A 20,424-nucleotide genomic window follows, 5' to 3' on the forward strand; every position below is an offset into this window, starting at 1 on the left:
TTGCATAAAATATCTTTCTGTATTCCTTCACTTTTAACATGTGCTCTTAAGGCTGAAAAGGGTCTTTTGTAGGCAGCATATTGTTAGATCTTGACTTTTTGTTTTTTAACTCATCTGTATTTGTTACAACTTTAAGGAGAATGTGACTCAGGCACTGCACTTCCAACCACAAGACTGGCTGAGTTATTTTTTGAAAAGTTTTCTGTTAGGCTTAGGTAGGCTTATAACTTTGCTCCTCCAAACAATACTTTTGTTTGGAAAATAAGAACTCTCTGTGGAGATTTCCTTCCATCAAGTTGCTTTAGGTTAATCTATTTCTAGAGGACTAGTTCATACAGAACTGGCAACTACAGGGAATGAAAAGTTCAAAAGTAGATCCTACAAAATGTAACAAATCCTTTTCTTCTAAACATCAAGGTATAGCTCAGGAACACTTGGATAACAAGATATGGCCTACTAAGGAATACGAATTAATAGCTAAACACTTTAGACCACAAAGTAGACATCATGTTACATACATCCTACAACACGCATTGCCTCTGTCTGTTAAAATAAGCCAATGGGAAGCTAAAAAAAATTACTAGCTCTGCTTTAGTACTTAAGGTATCACAGCATCACTTAGAAGTAGAAATAAATCTTATCTTTCCCTTAAAGTAGTTGTTGTCATGCCATATAGACTTTTAAATGTTAACAAAAAACAAAGAAAAATATCCTTGAAAATATATTATCAGAGGAATTGTAGAGTACTGAACCAGTATTTAAGTCATCCTTCAGCTGGAGTTTAGTCTATTTCTTCCATGCATGATGTGTCATCATCTCCTTCAAGGGGTGACATTTCTTCAGTAGTATCATCAGCAGTCGGGTCATTTTCATCAATACCCACACCAAGTTTGATCATCCTGTAGATCCTGGGGATCTTCCAGACCAAAGTCCGAAGACGAAAGAGCAGTTTCGTAAAGCAAGATGACCAGATCCTGCACAGACTTTACTTATCTGCCTCTGCCTTTTGCCTTAAGGTCTCAGTAATGGAATGGTCAGGGTTTATCTCCAGGTGTTTCTTTGCTGTCATGTAACCCATTGTTGAGTTGTCTCTTAGGACTTGAGCTTTCACAATTCTTTCCATGTTTGCTGTCCAGCCATATGTGCTCGTGACAATATAGCCTGGAGATGTTGCCAGTGTGACATAACCACCTTTTCAACTTTTTTCTCCAACATGTCTTTCATGATTTTGCAGATGTTCTCAAACTTTGTTTTTTTTCTCCTACTGTTTCTTTTTGTCTTCTTCATCCTCTGGAAGTTCCAAGCCCTCTTTGGTGACTGACACTGAAGTCTTCCCCTCAAATTCCTTCAGTGTTGGACACAGTACTCATCAATTGGCTTGATCATATAGATCACTTCTAAGCTATGTTTCCAAAGATGTTCCACAAAGGCTGAGTTAACTACCTTGTCTTTGGTCTCACCTGTGATATATTAGATATGTTTCTAGTTTTCGTTCATTCTGGTGCAGTAGTCCTTGAGATAAACCATCTCATCACCAGAAGCAGATGTATAGTACCTTAACAGCTCTGAAAGCTTCTTCCAGTGTTGAGAGTCTTCGAATATTTCAAGCTTTATGCTTTTAGAGAACTGCTCATAGAACTTCTTGTAGTTCTCTTTATCTTCTGCCAGTTTGGTAAAGAGTTCTAAGAATTTTTTGATCAAATTCTCCATGATAACTTTCAAAATTTTGCTTTGTTGCAACATCTCACAGGAAATATTTAAAGGGAGATGCTTTGAGTCCACCACCTTTCTACTGAAGTTCAGATATGCAGGGATTAGCTCCTTACAGTTATCCATGATGACAACTCCGTGTACGCACAATTTGATGTTGTTCTTTTCCTTTCTCTTTTCAAATAGGTCAAAAGGAGCATGTTGTGGGACAAATAGAAGGGCTCTGAAGTCCAAGTGTCCTTCAACTGAAAAATGCTTCACTGCCAAGTGATCTTCCCAGTCACTGATCAAGCCCCTGTATAATTCTCCTTACTCCTCATTAGTAATACCATCGGCATTTCTGGTCCAGATGGGCTTTGTTTTGTTGAGTTTTTCTTGATCGATGTACTTTTCCTTAATCTTTTTATTCTTTTTGTCACCATCCTTCTTTTCTTCTTTGTCTTCATCAGAACCAACATCTTCAATTTCAAGTTTGTCTTTGGACTCTTTCTCTTCTTTTTCTTTTTCTTCTTCTTTATCTTCCTTTTCTTCAGCTTCATCATCGCTGACTTCCTTATCACGTTCCTTCTCCACAAAAAGAGTAATGGGATATCCAATAAACTGTGAATGTTTCTTCAAAATCCTTTTTATTCTTTGTTCCTCCAAGCACTCAAAATTTGGTCTTTCTTCAGGTGTAGGATAACCTTTGCTCCATGACCCATAGGTTCACTCGTCTGTCTCCACTGTGAATGATCCCCCTGCTGAGGACTCCCAGGCATATTGCTCATCATCGTTATGTTTGATGATCACGGTTACTTTCTTGGCAACCAAAAAAGCAGAATAAAAAACAACCCTGAACTGGCCAGTCATAGAGATATCTGCATCAGCCTGCAAAGCTTCCATGAACACTGGTCCCAGACTTGGTGATAGTACCAAGGTTATTGATCAAGTCAGTCTTGGTCATTCCAATTCCAGTGTCCACAATAGTGAGGATTTGATCTTCTTTTTCTTTGTTTGGTATAAGGGTAATATGCAGCCCTTTCCCAGAGTCTAATTTACTGGGATCCGTCAACCTTTCATATTGGATTTTGTCTAATGCATCTGACGAATTTGAAATTAGTTATCTCAGAAAGATCTATTTGTTCGAGTAGAAAGTAGTGATGATTAGTGACATCAACTGGGCAATTTCTGCCTGAAAGGTGAACATCTCAACCTCCTCCTCCTCCATCGGTTGGTCTTGGGTCTGGGTTTCCTCAGGCATCTTGGCTAAGAGACTGCACGGCCTCCACAGCGCAGCAGCACCAGGATGGTGAGGTACTGTGGCTTTTTCTTTTCTTTTCTTTTCTTTTCTTAAAATCTATTCAGCCACTCTGTATCTTTTGATTGGAAAATGTAATTCATTCAAATTTAAAGTAATTATTAATAGGTAAAGGACTTACTACTGGCATTTTGATTTTGGCTGACTGCTTTGTAGTTCTTTTCTTTCTTTTTTCTAATCTTCCTACCTTTCTTTATAATTTGTTGAATTTTGATAGTTGTATGCTTTGATTCATGTCTCTATCTTTTGTGTATCAACTAGAGGCGTTTTTTTTACTTGGTTGTCATGGGGCACATATAAAACATCTTATAATTATAACATTCTAATTTAAGTTGCTAACAACTGAAATTGCATACAAAAACTCTATGCTTTTACTTCACTCCACCCACTTTTTATGCTATTCATGTCATACTTTCATCTTTCTAGATTGTGTATTCATTACCAATGTCTTCTTTTGAGAAGTGTTTGTTCATATCCTTTGCCCACTTTTTGATGGGCTTGTTTGTGGTTTTTTTTGTAAATTTGTTTGAGTTATTTGTAGGTTCTGGATGTTAGCCCTTTGTCAGTTGGGTAGATTGCAAAAATTTTCTACCATTCTGTAGGTTGCCTGCTCACTTTGATGGTAGTTTCTTTTGCTGTGCAGAAGCTCTTTAGTTTAATTAGATCCCATTTGTCAATTTTGGCTTTTGTTGCCATTGCTTTTGGTGTTTTAGACATGAAGTCCTTGCTCATGCCTATGTCCTGAATGGTATTCCCTAGGTTTTCTTCTAGGGTTTTTATGGTATTAGGTCTAACAGTTAAGTCTCTAATCCATCTTGAATTAATTTTCATATAAGGAGTAAGGAAAGGATCCAGTTTCAGCTTTCTACTTATGGCTAGCCAATTTTCCCAGCACCATTTATTAAATAGGGAATCTTTTCCCCATTTCTTGTTTTTGTCAGGTTTGTCAAAGATCAGATGGCTGTAGATGTGTGGTATTATTTCTGAGGACTCTGTTCTGTTCCATTGGTCTATATCTCTGTTTTGGTACCAGTGCCATGCTGTTTTGGTTACTGTAGCCTTGTAGTATAGTTTGAAGTCAGGTAGTGTGATGTCTCCAGCTTTGTTCTTTTGACTTAGGATTGTCTTGGAGATGCAGGCTCTTTTTTGGTTCCATATGAACTTTAAAGCAGTTTTTTCCAATTCTGTGAAGAAAGTCATTGGTAGGTTAATGGGGATGGCATTGAATCTATAAATTACCTTGGGCAGTATGGTCATTTTCACGATATTGATTCTTCCTATCCATGAGCATGGAATGTTCTTCCATTTGTTTGTGTCCTCTTTTATTTCACTGAGCAGTGGTTTGTAGTTCTCCTTGAAGAGGTCCTTTACATCCCTCGTAAGTTGGATTCCTAGGTATTTTATTCTCTTTGAAGCTATTGTGAATGGGAGTTCATTCATGATTTGGCTCTTTGTTTGTCTGTTATTGGTGTATAAGAATGCTTGTGATTTTTGCACATTGATTTTGTATCTTGAGATTTTGCTGAAGTTGCTTATCAGCTTAAGAAGATTTTGGGCTGAGACAATGGGGTTTTCTAAATATACAATCATGTCATCTGCAAAGAGGGACAATTTGACTTCTTCTTTTCCTAACTTAATACCTTTTATTTCTTTCTCTTGCCTGATTACCCTAGCCAGAACTTCCAACACTATGTTGAATAGCAGAGGTGAGAGAAGGCATCCCTGTCTTGTGCCAGTTTTCAAAGAGAATGCTTCCAGTTTTTGCCCGTTCAGTATGATATTGGCTGTGGGTTTGTCATAAATAGCTCTTATTATTTTGAGATACCTTCCATCAATACCGAATTTATTGAGAGTTTTTAGCATGAAGGGCTGTTGAATTTTGTCAAGACCTTTTCTGTATCTATTGAGATAATCATGTGGTTTTTGTCTTTGGTTCTGTTTATATGCTGGATTACGTTTATTGTGTTTTAACTTTAATAATAGAATTTAAAATGATTTACACAGCATATTTACAGTATTAGATTATTCCAGATTTGACTATTTACTTTTACTAGTGGCTTTTTTAACTATTAACTTGTTAAAAATGTTTTATGTTATTTATTTCTTTATTTTACAGATGTGATGTTGCTATATTACCCAGGCTGGTCTTACAGTCCTGAGTTCAAATGATCCTCCCACCTTGACCTCCCAAATTGATGGGATTAAAGGCATGAGCCATGGCACCTGGCTTTAACATATTTTTGTTACAACTTGAAGAACTCCTTTTAGTATTTATTGTATTTTATTTTACTATAAGTTCTGGGATACAAGTGCAGAACGCATAAGTTTGTTACACAAGTATACGTGTGCCATGGTGGTTTGCTGCTCCTACGAACCCGTCATCTAGGTTTTAAGCCCTGCATGCATTAGTTATTTGTCCTAATGCTCTCCCTCCTCCCCTTGCACCTCAAACCCTGACTGGCTGTGATGTGTGTTGTTCCCCTCCCTCTATCCATGTGTTCTCATTGTTCAACTCCTACTTAAGAGTGAGAACATGCAATGTTTGGTTTTCCATTCCTGTGTTACCTTTAGCATTTCTTATAACACAGGTCATATGGTTATTAACTTCCTTAGTTTCTATTTGTCTGGGTATGCCTTATTTCTGCTTCATTTCTGAGAGAGATTTTCTACATATAGTACGTATAGTATTCTTTGGCAGTTTTTTTTTTTCCTCTGCTCTTTGGCTATATCATCCCACACCATCCAGGTTTGCAATTTTTTTTTTTTTTTTTAGGTTTTTGTTTGTTTGTTTGTTTGTTTTTGCCAAGTCTCCTGATATCCTTAAAGGGGTTCCTTTTTATGTCACAAGTTTCTTTTCACTTCTGCTTTCAACAGTCTCTTTTTGTGTTTGACTTATGATAAGTTGATTATAATGTGCTTCAGAGTGTTACTGTTGGGGTTGATACTGTTTGGACATGTTGATTTTCATGAAACTGGATTGAGTCTGTATCTCTTCCATGATTTTGGAAGTTTTCAGCCAGTATTTCTTTAAGCTTTATGTCTCTTTATTTGCTTCTTTTTCCTTCTGAGACACCCACAGTTTATTATTGTTTTTCTAATTTTAATTCATTTTCTATATGTGTGTTTTCTTGCATTTCTTCAAGATCTTTAAGATGATTATTTTGAATTCTTTTTCAGGCAATTCCTAGATCTCCATTTCTTTGTGACTTACTAGTGAAGTTTTACTAGTTTCTTTTGGTGGTGTCATGTTTGCCTAATTCTTCATTATCTGTGTAGATTGCATTGATGTCTGTGCATTGATGTCTGAATAAACATCTTTTCTGGCATTTAAAGACTGCTTTTGGCAGCTAAAAGCTTTCTCCTGTTGAGCGCCTATGCTGGTGAGATTGCCTCCAGGATCCTAGTAAAGTAGGTTTTGAGCTAAATCATGTGGCTGCCTCTTCATCTACAATGGGATTTCTGCTTAATAGACCTGTTACCAGGGCCTCCAGTGGGTATGAATTTTGTCTGGTACCCAGGTGGACTGAATTACCTCCGGTACATTGGGCAGTAGGGTTGGTGCTGGAATGAGGATCCATTTTAGAGTCCACAGATGGTAGGCCTGTTACTAGGTTTGTTAATGGGTATGGTTTCCTCCAGGTCTTTGGGAGAGCTCCCATTAAGTGACTGGGTAGGTCCCTTTGCAGGCAGTACTTGTCCTGGCCTGCAGTTGAGAGGAGATGAATATAAGTCACAGGGTTGCAGTAATGACAAAGATCTGCAGGCCTGCCTCTGAAGTCAAGGTTTGGTGTATCCTCCTGTTGGTCCCTGGTCAGGCAAAACTGCTGTCAGACCATAGCTGAGAGGGAATGAATCCAAGTTACAGGGCTGTGTCAGGATCTTCTGTGAGACTGAGAGCAGCAGGCCTGCCTCTGAGGATCATAAACAGGCTTGTCTTTCTCTATGTTCTTGATTGGGCAAGCCTACACTCAGACCACAGTTATTAATGCCTGGAGCTGAGTTTCAGAGTCATTTCAAGTTCCACACTTAGCACCGAGGTCAACAAGCTTATTATCTGCAGCGCTTGTATATGTGACTCTTCCTGGGCTCCTTGACAGATGGCAAAATAAGGCTGTATCCAAGGTCACAATAAAACAAGGCCATTGCTAGGTCTAGAGCTGGGACCACTGTTTGCAGGTCTCCCCCTCAAAATGGCTTTCCTACATCATGATCTTCACTAGGATTTCACAATCTCCTATCTAAAACCTAAGGCTCCCACAAATATATTCTCCCATTGATGGCTGTGAAATTATTGTTGCTGCTGAGGAACATAAGCAGTGGACTTTCTATTTCACCATTTTTCTCTCGTTTTTGTCTCTCACTATTTTTAAAATTTCCTTTTTCCTTTTTTTTTTTGAGAAGGAGTCTCGCTCCGTCACCCAGGCTGGAGTGCAGTGGTGCAATCTCGGCTCACTGCAACCTCCACCTCCTGAGTTCACGCCATTCTCCTGCCCTAGCCTCCAGAGAAGCTGGGATTATAGACGCTAGCAACTACACTCGGCTAATTTTTTGTATTCTTTAGTAGAGACGGGTTTCACTGTGTTAGCCAGGATGGTCTCGATCTTCTGACCTCGTAATCCACCTGCCTTGGCCTCCCAAAGTGCTGGGATTACAGGCGTGAGCCACCGCACCCGGCCAATAATTGAATTATTGTATGTTCTAGCATAATTTTGGTTTCTTTCTGCTTGAAACATGTTGAGATTTTTGGGTTTGGGGGTTTATATGGGATCTCAATTACATGAATATTTGATTGTTTGGCACTTTACCATAGGTCATCAAGCCTCTGCTTTTGTTTTGTTGTTGTTATTGTTGTTATTTGGGGTTTTTGAAGTTTTACTATTATTACGGGTTGTTTTTCCATTGCTATGTGTTTAAGTTAATCGATCTTTTCTTTGGCAGTGTCTGCAGCTAATCCTACTTAGTGTATTTTTAAAATTCAGATAATATTTTTTATCTCTATAAATTATACTTGATGGCCGTTGGTAATATAAACTCTTCTTTTTGTGAACTCTAGGACTTGTTTAGTCTATTGCTTCCAATAGTTGTTCATATTCTACAAGAAGTTTATTCTAAAAAATGTACGAATTAGCACTCTTCTAAAGATTTGAGGAGATCCCTTTGCAGCTATTAGACCTCCCTCTGTGTGTGCTAATCCCTTCTCTCTAGTTATCTGTCTTGAAATGGTCCCTTTGTCTTCTCTATATTCTAATCTTTATTTAATCTAGTCTCCTTAATACTCTATCTAATCTAGTCTTCTCTATAATCTTTATCTAATCTAATCCTTAATTCAGTAAGACTACTTGATATATTTTGGTGTCCTCTGCCGCCTCTCTCTCTCTCTCTCTCTTTTTCTCTCTCTTTCTATATATATACACGCATAAATATACACACACGTATATACACATATAGAGCTTTTATTATTCTATCAGTTATGCCTCAGTATTATCCAATATTATCTTGGTGTTTTTATATTTTTAAATATAAGAAGTGTACACATTTTTTATATTTAAAATATTTCAACATATTTTGTCTCACTCCATCAAGGTCACACAGTGTCCAGTACCAAAGTCCTATGGAATTACTTGTATTCAACTGGATAATACTGAGACATAAATGTTGGAATAATTCCAGCTGAAGGTAATCAAGGGCTGTTTTTTCTGTTTCACCCTCTTAACTCCCATTTCCATCTTCAATTTTTCTTTAGAACTAAAATTAGGATTGTCTAGGGTCTGTTACTGGGGTTCACACCTCTTTGCTTTGTACTCTGCAAATATTTTCTAAGTCATAACATGTGGAAATCACTTATTTCTCTTTTCTCAAGATTAACTGTCTTATTCTGTCTCTTGTCTAATGTCTACAAACTGTTATGTCACATATTTTTCTAACTTTTAGTTTTTTAAGGTAGAAAATTAATTACAATTTACATTAATCCATCTTTTTAGGATTCTGTATCTTACTGATATTCATTAACTACCCAATGCCTTTTACATAACACATTTTTGAATATTTTAATTGTAAAATAATTAGAAAAGGAGGCCACAGAAAAAGAAAAAAAGCATTACTTAAAATGTGTATAAATAGAATTTTCAACAGTTTTTACTTAATAAAAGAAACCAGCACAAAGTCACAGATTGTGTTAGAAGAATATGTAGGTCTCCTGATCCCTGCCTAGTGCAATGGTGTTTCCCTTCAAGATGCTTCTCAGGTGAGCTCATCCTGTTTTTGGTTGATAAAACACTGTTGAACAAATACTGCAGCTTAGAAGGTGCCACTTCAGAGCACATCCAGAAATCCTAGATTGTTTTTCTTTTTAGCCCTATGGAATTCTCACCTATATACTGGCTTTATGCCCAAGAGAATGTACTTCATATATTGTGCTCAGTAAGACTCCGTCTCAAAAATAACTTGACAAATCAAGGAGGTAGTAAGTATGCCTTCCTCTAGGATTAATTGCTTGGCTTCGTTTGAGTTACTCCAGCTTTTTGTTAGCTCTATTACTGAAGGGTAAGTGTGGGAGGATAGAACCAGTCTGAAAGTATCCAACCTGAACAAAATTTATACAAATTCACTCTCTGTGTTTATTAACGGAATGTTAGATTCTTAATCCCTGTTTTTCAAGACAGGGAAAAAAAAAGCAGAGAAATATCATTCTCTGTATCTTTTCCTACTCATTTACTTTTTAATCATAGTATATTGTTAAAATGAAGAGAAAAGTAAATCTTGACCAACAAAACATGTAATATAAGCATTAAGAATAGTTGTAAACGGCATAATTGCTTTAGAATATCACTGCCACCAAGGAAGGTTATAAGAGATAGGTGGTTGGAGACATGAGAGATTTGACAGAAAGTAATGCCATGGCACTTTTTTCCCTGGTAATAGAAGAAACTTTTCCAGGTACCTCAGGTAATTTCTTACTTTCACTTCATAAGATCATGTCCCATCTACCCACAGGTCCTGCTTCTACCAACCTGATTATTACGAAGTTGCCTCGGTAATCTGGCAATCTAGGTAATTCTTATGGCATTATTTCTGCTCTAATTCACCCACCAGATTTATATTATTTCCAAGAATATTTTTGTTGTTGTTGTTGTTGTTGTTTTGAGATGGAGTCTCTCTCTGTCGCCCAGGCTGGAGTGCAGTGGCGTGATCTTGGCTCACTACAAACTCCGCCTCCCAGGTTCAAGCGATTCTCCTGCCTTAGCCTCTGGAGTACTAGGGACTACAGGCACGTGCCTTCACGCCCGGCTAATTTTTTGTATTTTTAGTAGAGATGGGGTTTCCCCGTGTTAGCCAGGATGGTCTCAATCTCCTGACCTCGTGATCCGCCTGCCTCGGCCTCCCAAAGTGCTGGGATTACAGGCCTGAGCCACCGCGCCCGGCCCAAGAATATGTTTTTTAAAAGAGTTACCTATTACATTTACATTTATTTACATTTTAGAACTTGTAGATGTTAAAGAAGAACATATTTTCAACGATTCCCATGATGTGATGGAACGGAAATCAAGCATGAGGGTGTCCAAAATGGAGCGTGTGGAGACTGATAAGTGATTTCATTTTATTGAGTATCTAAGACAAAGGTATGAAACATCTGACCATATTACCATGATTCACATTCACCCTTTGCCAGGCATCAGTATTCAACCATAGTTCTCTTTGCCATTGAGCACTGGAATCCACGCAACCACTGTTAATTGTGTTTTAATACAATACAAATACTGTTTACTATTCAAGTCTGGAAGAGATACAAGGAAACAATAAGAGAGGCAACCAGTAGATTGCATATTATAAATGGGATGTGAAAAGACCTTCGTATTCTGAAACTATATGCTAAAATCAAAAACAGTAATTTAAAAGAACAAATTCCAAATACAATATTGTTTTAAAGAATAAAGTTAAACTAAACTAAGCATAATAGGTTTCATAATCATAGGGTTGTAGATATATAACATTAAACTCTTTAGTGTAAGCAACCTAAGGGTAAGAGGAGAGCACACGTGTGGTAGAAGTGATAGAGAAGTAGTGAACTTTAAGCCATATTGGCATAAAGTTGACTTCCAGAATAAGGAAAGTGATTATCTTAAGTCACCTGCAGTATTACCTCATTTCCTGCTAAGACATTTTAAGAACACTATTAACAAAGTGGAAAGTATCTAAAGAATGTAGATAAAGATAAGAATTTTGGGGCGGAGCAAGATGGCTGAATAGGAACAGCTCCAGTCTCCAACTCCCAGCGTGAGCGACACAGAAGACCGGTGATGTCTGCATTTTCAACTGAGGTACTGGGTTCATCTCACTGGGGAGTGCCAGACGATCGGTGCTGGTCAGCTGCTGCAGCCCGACCAGCGAGAGCTGAAGCAGGGCGAGGCATTGCCTCACCTGGAAAGCGCAAGGGGGAAGGGAATCCCTTTTCCTAGCCAGGGGAACTGAGACACACAACACCTGGAAAATCGGGTAACTCCCACCCCAATACTGCGCTTTAAGCAAACAGGCACACCAGGAGATCATATCCCACACCTGGCCGGGAGGGTCCCACACCCACGGAGCCTCCCTCATTGCTAGCACAGCAATCTGTGATCTACCGGCAAGGCAGCAGCGAGGCTGGGGGAGGGGCACCCGCCATTGCTGAGGCTTAAGTAGGTAAACAAAGCTGCTGGGAAGCTCGAACTGGGTGGAGCTCACAGCAGCTCAAGGAAACTTGCCTGTCTCTGTAGACTCCACCTCTGGGGACAGGGCACAGTAAACAATAACAAACGCAGCAGCTCTGCAGACGCAAACAACTCTGTCTGACAGCTTTGAAGAGAGCAGTGGATCTCCCAACATGGAGGTTGAGATCTGAGAAGGGACAGACTCCCTGCTCAAGTGGGTCCCTGACCCCTGAGTAGCCTAACTGGGAGACATCCCCCACTAGGGGCAGTCTGACACCCCACACCTCACAGGGTGGAGTACACCCCTGAGAGGAAGCTTCCAAAGCAAGAATCAGACAGGTACACTCGCTGTTCAGAAATATACTATCTTCTGCAGCCTCTGCTGCTGATACCCAGGCAAACAGGGTCTGGAGTGGACCTCAAGCAATCTCCTACAGCTACGACCTACAGCTGAGGATCCTGACTGTTAGAAGGAAAGCTATCAAACAGGAAGGACACCTACACCAAAACCCCATCAGTACATCACCATCATCAAAGACCAGAGGCAGATAAAACCACAAAGATGGGGAAAAAGCAGGGCAGAAAAGCTGGAAATTCAAAAAATAAGAGCGCATCTCCCCCGGCAAAGGAGTGCAGCTCATCGCCAGCAACGGATCAAAGCTGCACGGAGAATGACTTCGACGAGACGAGAGAAGAAGACTTCAGTCCATCAAATTTCTCAGAGCTAAAGGAGGAATTATGTACCCAGTGCAAAGAAACTAAAAATCTTGAAAAAAAAGTGGAAGAATTGATGGCTAGAGTAATTAATGCAGAGAAGCTCACAAACGAAATGAAAGAGACGAAAACCATGGCACGAGAAATACGTGACAAATGCACAAGCTTCAGTAACCGACTCGATCAACTGGAAGAAAGAATGTCAGCGATTGAGGATCAAATGAATGAAATGAAGCGAGAAGAGAAACCAAAAGAAAAAAGAAGAAAAAGAAATGAACAAAGCCTGCAAGAAGTATGGGATTATGTAAAAAGAACAAATCTACGTCTGATTGGGGTGCCTGAAAGTGAGGGGGAAAATGGAACCAAGTTGGAAAACACTCTTCAGGATATCATCCAGGAGAACTTCCCCAACCTAGTAGGGCAGGCCAACATTCAAATCCAGGAAATACAGAGAACGCCACAAAGATACTCCTCGAGAAGAGCAACTCCAAGACACATAATTGCCAGATTCACCAAAGTTGAAATGAAGGAAAAAACCTTAAGGGCAGCCAGAGAGAAAGGTCGGGTTACCCACAAAGGGAAGCCCATCAGACTAACAGCAGATCTCTCGGCAGAAACTCTTCAAGCCAGAAGAGAGTGGGGGCCAATATTCAAAATTCTTAAAGAAAAGAATTTTAAACCCAGAATTTTATATCCAGCCAAACTAAGTTTCATAAGTGAAGGAGAAATAAAATCCTTTACAGATAAGCAAATGCTTAGAGATTTTGTTACCACTAGGCCTGCCTTACAAGAGACCCTGAAGGAAGCACTAAACATGGAAAGGAACAACCGGTACCAGCCATTGCAAAAACATGCCAAAATGTAAAGACCATCAAGGCTAGGAAGAAACTGCATCAACTAACTAGCAAAATAACCAGTTAATATCATCATGGCAGGATCAAGTTCACACATAACAATCTTAACCTTAAATGTAAATGGACTAAATGCTCCAATTAAAAGACACAGACTGGCAAACTGGATAAAGAGTCAAGACCCATCAGTCTGCTGTATTCAGGAGACCCATCTCACATGCAGAGACATACATAGGCTCAAAATAAAGGGATGGAGGAAGACTTACCAAGCAAATGGAGAACAAAAAAAAGCGGGGGTTGCAATACTAGTCTCTGATAAAACAGACTTTAAACCATCAAAGATCAAAAGAGACAAAGAAGGCCATTACATAATGGTAAAGGGATCAATTCAACAGGAAGAGCTAACTATCCTAAATATACATGCACCCAATACAGGAGCACCCAGATTCATAAAGCAAGTCCTTAGAGACTTACAAAGAGACTTAGACTCCCATACAATAATAATGGGAGACTTCAACACTCCACTGTCAACATTAGACAGATCAACGAGACAGAAAGTTAACAAGGATATCCAGGAATTGAACTCATCTCTGCAGCAAGCAGACCTAATAGACATCTATAGAACTCTCCACCCCAAATCAACAGAATATACATTCTTCTCAGCACCACATCGTACTTACTCCAAAATTGACCACGTAATTGGAAGTAAAGCACTCCTCAGCAAATGTACAAGAACAGAATTTATAACAAACTGTCTCTCAGACCACAGTGCAATCAAATTAGAACTCAGGACTAAGAAACTCAATCAAAACCGCTCAACTACATGGAAACTGAACAACCTGCTCCTGAATGACTACTGGGTACATAACGAAATGAAGGCAGAAATAAAGATGTTCTTTGAAACCAATGAGAACAAAGATACAACATACCAGAATCTCTGGGACACATTTAAAGCAGTGTGTAGAGGGAAATTTATAGCACTAAATGCCCACAAGAGAAAGCAGGAAAGATCTAAAATTGACACTCTAACATCGCAATTAAAAGAACTAGAGAAGCAAGAGCAAACACATTCGAAAGCTAGCAGAAGGCAAGAAATAACTAAGATAAGAGCAGAACTGAAGGAGATAGAGACACAAAAAACCCTCCAAAAAATCAATGAATCCAGGAGTTGGTTTTTTGAAAAGATCAACAAAATTGATAGACCACTAGCAAGACAAATAAAGAAGAAAAGAGAGAAGAATCAAATTGACGCAATTAAAAATGATAAAGGGGATATCACCACCGACCCCACAGAAATACAAACTACCATCAAGGAATACTATAAACACCTCTATGCAAATAAACTGGAAAATCTAGAAGAAATGGATAATTTCCTGGACACTTACACTCTTCCAAGACTAAACCAGGAAGAAGTTGAATCCCTGAATAGACCAATAATAGGCTCTGAAATTGAGGCAATAATTAATAGCCTACCAACCAAAAAAAGTCCAGGACCAGATGGATTCACAGCTGAATTCTACCAGAGGTAGAAGGAGGAGCTGGTACCATTCCTTCTGAAACTATTCCAATCAATAGAAAAAGAGGGAATCCTCCCTAACTCATTTTATGAGGCCAACATCATCCTGATACCAAAGCCTGGCAGAGACACAACAAAAAAAGAGAATTTTAGACCAATATCCCTGATGAACATCGATGCAAAAATCCTCAATAAAATACTGGCAAACCGGATTCAGCAACACATCAAAAAGCTTATCCACCATGATCAAGTGGGCTTCATCCCTGGGATGCAAGGCTGATTCAACATTCGCAAATCAATAAACATAATCCAGCATATAAACAGAACCAAAGAGAAGAACCACATCATTATCTCAATAGATGCAGAAAAGGCTTTTGACAAAATTCAACAGCCCTTCATGCTAGAAACGCTCAATAAATTCGGTATTGATGGAATGTACCTCAAAATAATAAGAGCTATTTATGACAAACCCACAGCCAATATCATACTGAATGGGCAAAAACTGGAAAAATTCCCTTTGAAAACTGGCACAAGACAGGGATGCCCTCTCTCACCACTCCTATTCAACATAGTGTTGGAAGTTCTGGCTAGGGCAATCAGGCAAGAGAAAGAAATCAAGGGGATTCAGTTAGGAAAAGAAGAAGTCAAATTGTCCCTGTTTGCAGACGACATGATTGTATATTTAGAAAACCCCATTGTCTCAGCCCAAAATCTCCTTAAGCTGATAAGCAACTTCAGCAAAGTCTCAGGATACAAAATTAATGTGCAAAAATCACAAGCATTCTTATACACCAGTGACAGTCAAACAGAGAGCCAAATCAGGAATGAACTTCCATTCACAATTGCTTCAAAGAGAATAAAATACCTAGGAATCCAACTTACAAGGGATGTAAAGGACCTCTTCAAGGAGAACTACAAACCACTGCTCAGTGAAATAAAAGAGGACACAAACAAATGGAAGAACATACCATGCTCGTGGATAGGAAGAATCAATATTGTGAAAATGGCCATACTGCCCAAGGTAATTTATAGATTCAATGCCATCCCCATCAAGCTACCAATGAGCTTCTTCACAGAATTGGAAAAAACTGCTTTAAAGTTCATATGGAACCAAAAAAGAGCCCGCATCTCCAAGACAATCCTAAGTCAAAAGAACAAAGCTGGAGGCATCACGCTACCTGACTTCAAACTATACTACAAGGCTACAGTAACCAAAACAGCATGGTACTGGTACCAAAACAGAGATATAGACCAATGGAACAGAACAGAGTCCTCAGAAATCATACCACACATCTACAGCCATCTGATCTTTGACAAACCTGAGAGAAACAAGAAATGGGGAAAGGATTCCCTATTTAATAAATGGTGCTGGGAAAATTGGCTAGCCATAAGTAGAAAGCTGAAACTGGATCCTTTCCTTACTCCTTATACGAAAATTAATTCAAGATGGATTAGAGACTTAAATGCTAGACCTAATACCATAAAAATCCTAGAGGAAAACCTAGGTAGTACCATTCAGGACATAGGCATGGGCAAAGACTTCATGTCTAAAACACCAAAAGCAACAGCAGCAAAAGCCAAAATTGACAAATGGGATCTCATTAAACTAAAGAGCTTCTGCACAGCAAGAGAAACTACCATCAGAGTGAACAGGCAACCTACAGAATGGGAGAAAATTTTTGCAATCTACTCATCTGACAAAGGGCTAATATCCAGAACCTACAAAGAACTCAAACAAATTTACAAGAAAAAAACAAACAACCCCATCAAACAGTGGGCAAAGGATATGAACAGACATTTCTCAAAAGAAGACATTCATACAGCCAACAGACACATGAAAAAATGCTCATCATCACTGGCCATCAGAGAAATGCAAATCAAAACCACAATGAGATACCATCTCACACCAGTTAGAATGGCGATCATTCAAAAGTCAGGAAACAACAGGTGCTGGAGAGGATGTGGAGAAATAGGAACACTTTTACACTGTTGGTGGGATTGTAAACTAGTTCAACCATTATGGAAAACAGTATGGCGATTCCTCAAGGATCTAGAACTAGATGTACCATATGACCCAGCCATCCCATTACTAGGTATATACCCAAAGGATTATAAATTATGCTGCTATAAAGACACATGCACACATATGTTTATTGCAGCACTATTCACAATAGCAAAGACTTGGAATCAACCCAAATGTCCATCAGTGACAGATTGGATTAAGAAAATGTGGCACATATACACCATGGAATACTATGCAGCCATAAAAAAGGATGAGTTTGTGTCCTTTGTAGGGACATGGATGCAGCTGGAAACCATCATTCTCAGCAAACTATCACAAGAACAGAAAACCAAACACCGCATGTTCTCACTCATAGGCGGGAACTGAACAATGAGATCACTTGGACTCGGGAAGGGGAACATCACACACCGGGGCCTATCATGGGGAGGGGGGAGGGGGGAGGGATTGCATTGGGAGTTATACCTGATGTAAATGACGAGTTGATGGGTGCAGCACACCAACATGGCACAAGTATACATATGTAGCAAACCTGCACGTTGTGCACATGTACCCTACAACTTGAAGTTTAATAATAATAAATAAATTTAAAAAAGAAAGAAAGAAAGAAAGAAAGAAAGAAAGAAAGAAAGAAAGAAAGAAAGTAAGTTATAGAATAATTGCTGTAGTTTGCCCCTGTTAGAGCAACTTTATCAATTATTTCGTGGCAGTGCTGTGAATAGTCCATCACTAATTCATTATAGTAAATGATCACGATCACCCAACTCTTCTCAGAGAGCTGTCAGTATAACTGGCTATTACTGCAACAGAGTTTCTTCATTTATTACTGATATAAATGATGATTAGCTGGATTTCCTGAACTTCTCATGTGTTTGCAACCTTTTAAGATGTTATATTAATTTTTCTTCAGCTATGATACCCTTGACTTATGTTCTCACTATTCATTTTTGATACATTACAACCTATTAAGGTCAGTCTTAAAGAATGACATTTCAGAATTGCATTTGAAAAAAGCAGAAATGCACTAGTGATGTTAATTTAAAAATCAAATTATTTCAAAGTGAGCATTAAAAGCAACAGATATGCCCTTTGACACACAAACTGTATTCTGTTTACTAAGATACCAAGTCTGTTACAGTACATTAGCAATAATTTTTAGATTATTTTCTGCCTGTAGACAGATATATTCCTATATTTTATAAATCAAGTAATTTGATGTTTACTGACTATATTAATTTGCTGTGTACTTTTTGTTTGCTAGTAAGTCTTTGTTCGTATTATTTCAATACCTAGCACAGTGCCTTGCACTTATTAAGTTCCTAAAGGTGTTTTTTAAGTAAGTGAACAATCAATTCTTTTATATTTCTACCCACCAAATAATAATCTATTAGTCTTTTATATTTAAAAAATTGGCTATTCTCTCCTTTATTTGGTTTGCTAAAATAGAAAATGCTTAATAATCAATGTTTAGGAAAAATCTAACTTTAGTCTATTGATAGGGTTTATTTACCCCAATCACTAAAAGGTAATTTTTTATTTAATAAGAAAAAGTGCTAACACATGTAAACTTGCAATACTGAGTTTTCTTACCTTACCTGAAGTGGACATTCATAAAGTATATGATACCTCAGAGATTTACTGTGAGGGTTGTAAATGTTAAGCTTTTTGAAAACATACACCACCTTTTTCCTACAAAGACTGCATACTCTGCACTATAAAGGTTCAGAGTGAGGTTCTAAAGCCACATTACCTGCGTTTGAATCTCATCTCCATCATCTGCAGCCTTGGATAAGTCACTTACCCTTTGTAGATCATAGTTGCTTACCTATATAATGGATATGATTATGGAACATTTTTATTGAGTTTTTATGTATTAATGACCATTATGTAAAACAATTCTGTAGATTTTGGAGAGCAAAGAGCCAATAAGGAAACCTCTATCACATAAAAATTGTTTGTTTTATGTTTTATAAATGTTTTCGGTAGAAAGAAATTTGTAAGGATTTTTTGAAATAGTTTCAAAACATATATTTTTATGATTGATTTTCTGAAATCACATAATCAAGACTGTTAACCAAAAAAGCATTGTTGGAAAAGTAGTTTTTTTATTAGAAATTAGAGCTCAGAAAGAGCTCCAGAGTTCTGTTGAAAGAACCACTTAACCGATTTGAACTCACAACATGAGCTCAAAAGTACATTTTTCATAGAGAATAAATTACTCTAAATTTTCCTAAGAGTTAGAGATAGCAAAAATCCAAATAAACATTTTAAAGATTACATACACCTATACAAATAAAAGAATATTTTTATAAAGAAAAAAAAAAGAATTTTGAGGAGTCTGTGAACTCAGATATATCATACAGTTCAAAAGCATCTTCAAGTAGGTTAAGTGTTTGATGGAGGCATACATTATGCTTCTTCAAGTATTTGAATTGTTGCTGTGTAGGTTAAATATTATATATAAGCTATACATCTCTAGAGACAATAGGAGCAAAAGGAGGATGACACATAAAAGTGGAACTTTGTAACACTTAGAAGTATTTAAGAGTGATATAACTCCCTATTGAGCAGTTAACTGAGGCTAGAATGCTGCAGGTGAGAATCCAACAATGACTGAGAAGTGGACATGATAGCCCTGGGCTCTCTCCAACACTGGTAACTCATAATTATATTTAACAAAATGCCATTGGATTGGTTCCATTTTCTTTATAATCTTGTTGTAAGGTGCCTCACTAAGATTTTTCTAGACTACAGAGAACTTGTAATAGTTGAACCTTCTATACTAAATTACAACCCCTGATGTTTTACTTATCTGTCACCAAAGAAACTAAAACCATTCTTTAAGTATACCGAGAAATCAAAATATTTACTTGTTCAAGTTTGAAAAGTATTTGAGGCTTGAACCTGATTTTTAATAAACCCAAGTTTAAGACGGCACCCCACAAAGCTCATTAAAATAATATCGTGGGAAGCATGCACTATGAGGCTAGTAAAGTGATATGTAAATGAAAAAGAAGAGTATTCTTAACATTATAATTATCACTGTGTCTTCTGAAGTAATGTTTCTGTAGATGTGAAATAATCTTATTATAGCTTTAGGAGGAAATCCTCCTTGGCAAATCACTTTCCAAATGACCATCTGAACGTCCTTATTCTTGAAGCTATACACCATGGGATTCAACAATGGAGTCACAACTATGTAAGGTCACTGTCACCAGCCTGTTCTTGCTGGATGATTATTTGGCTGATGGTCGCAGTTGGACAAAGAAGGCACAGCCATAATGGACAATGACCATAATAAGATGGGAAGCACAAGTAGAGACAGCTCTTTGCTTGCTTTCACATATGGGATCCTCAGGATGATGTGAACAATGAAGCCATAGGAGATGCAAATAAAATGAGAAGAACCGTAAGTGCTAGAATTCCATCACTGAAGATGACTAGCTCCCTGATGTAGGTATTAGTACAGACAAGCAAAGTAACTGGTGAGATGTCACAGAAGTAGTGGCTGATCTTGTTTGGGCTGCAGAGAAGCGGTTGAAAAACTGAAAAGGAGCCTATGAGTGAGAACAGAAAACCAATCAGAGCACACATTGCTGCCAGTTGTTTACATATCTGCCAGCTCATAA

General features: G+C 38.1%; 1 pseudogene; it reads right to left on the reverse strand.

The window, feature by feature from the left end:
* Positions 1–772: 772 nt before the first annotated feature.
* On the reverse strand, positions 773–2,962 carry LOC103223784 (heat shock protein HSP 90-alpha-like; annotated as a pseudogene).
* Positions 2,963–20,424: the final 17,462 nt, after the last annotated feature.

Source organism: Chlorocebus sabaeus, chromosome 20, assembly GCF_047675955.1.
Source record: "Chlorocebus sabaeus isolate Y175 chromosome 20, mChlSab1.0.hap1, whole genome shotgun sequence".
NCBI classification, from domain to species: Eukaryota; Metazoa; Chordata; class Mammalia; order Primates; family Cercopithecidae; genus Chlorocebus; species Chlorocebus sabaeus.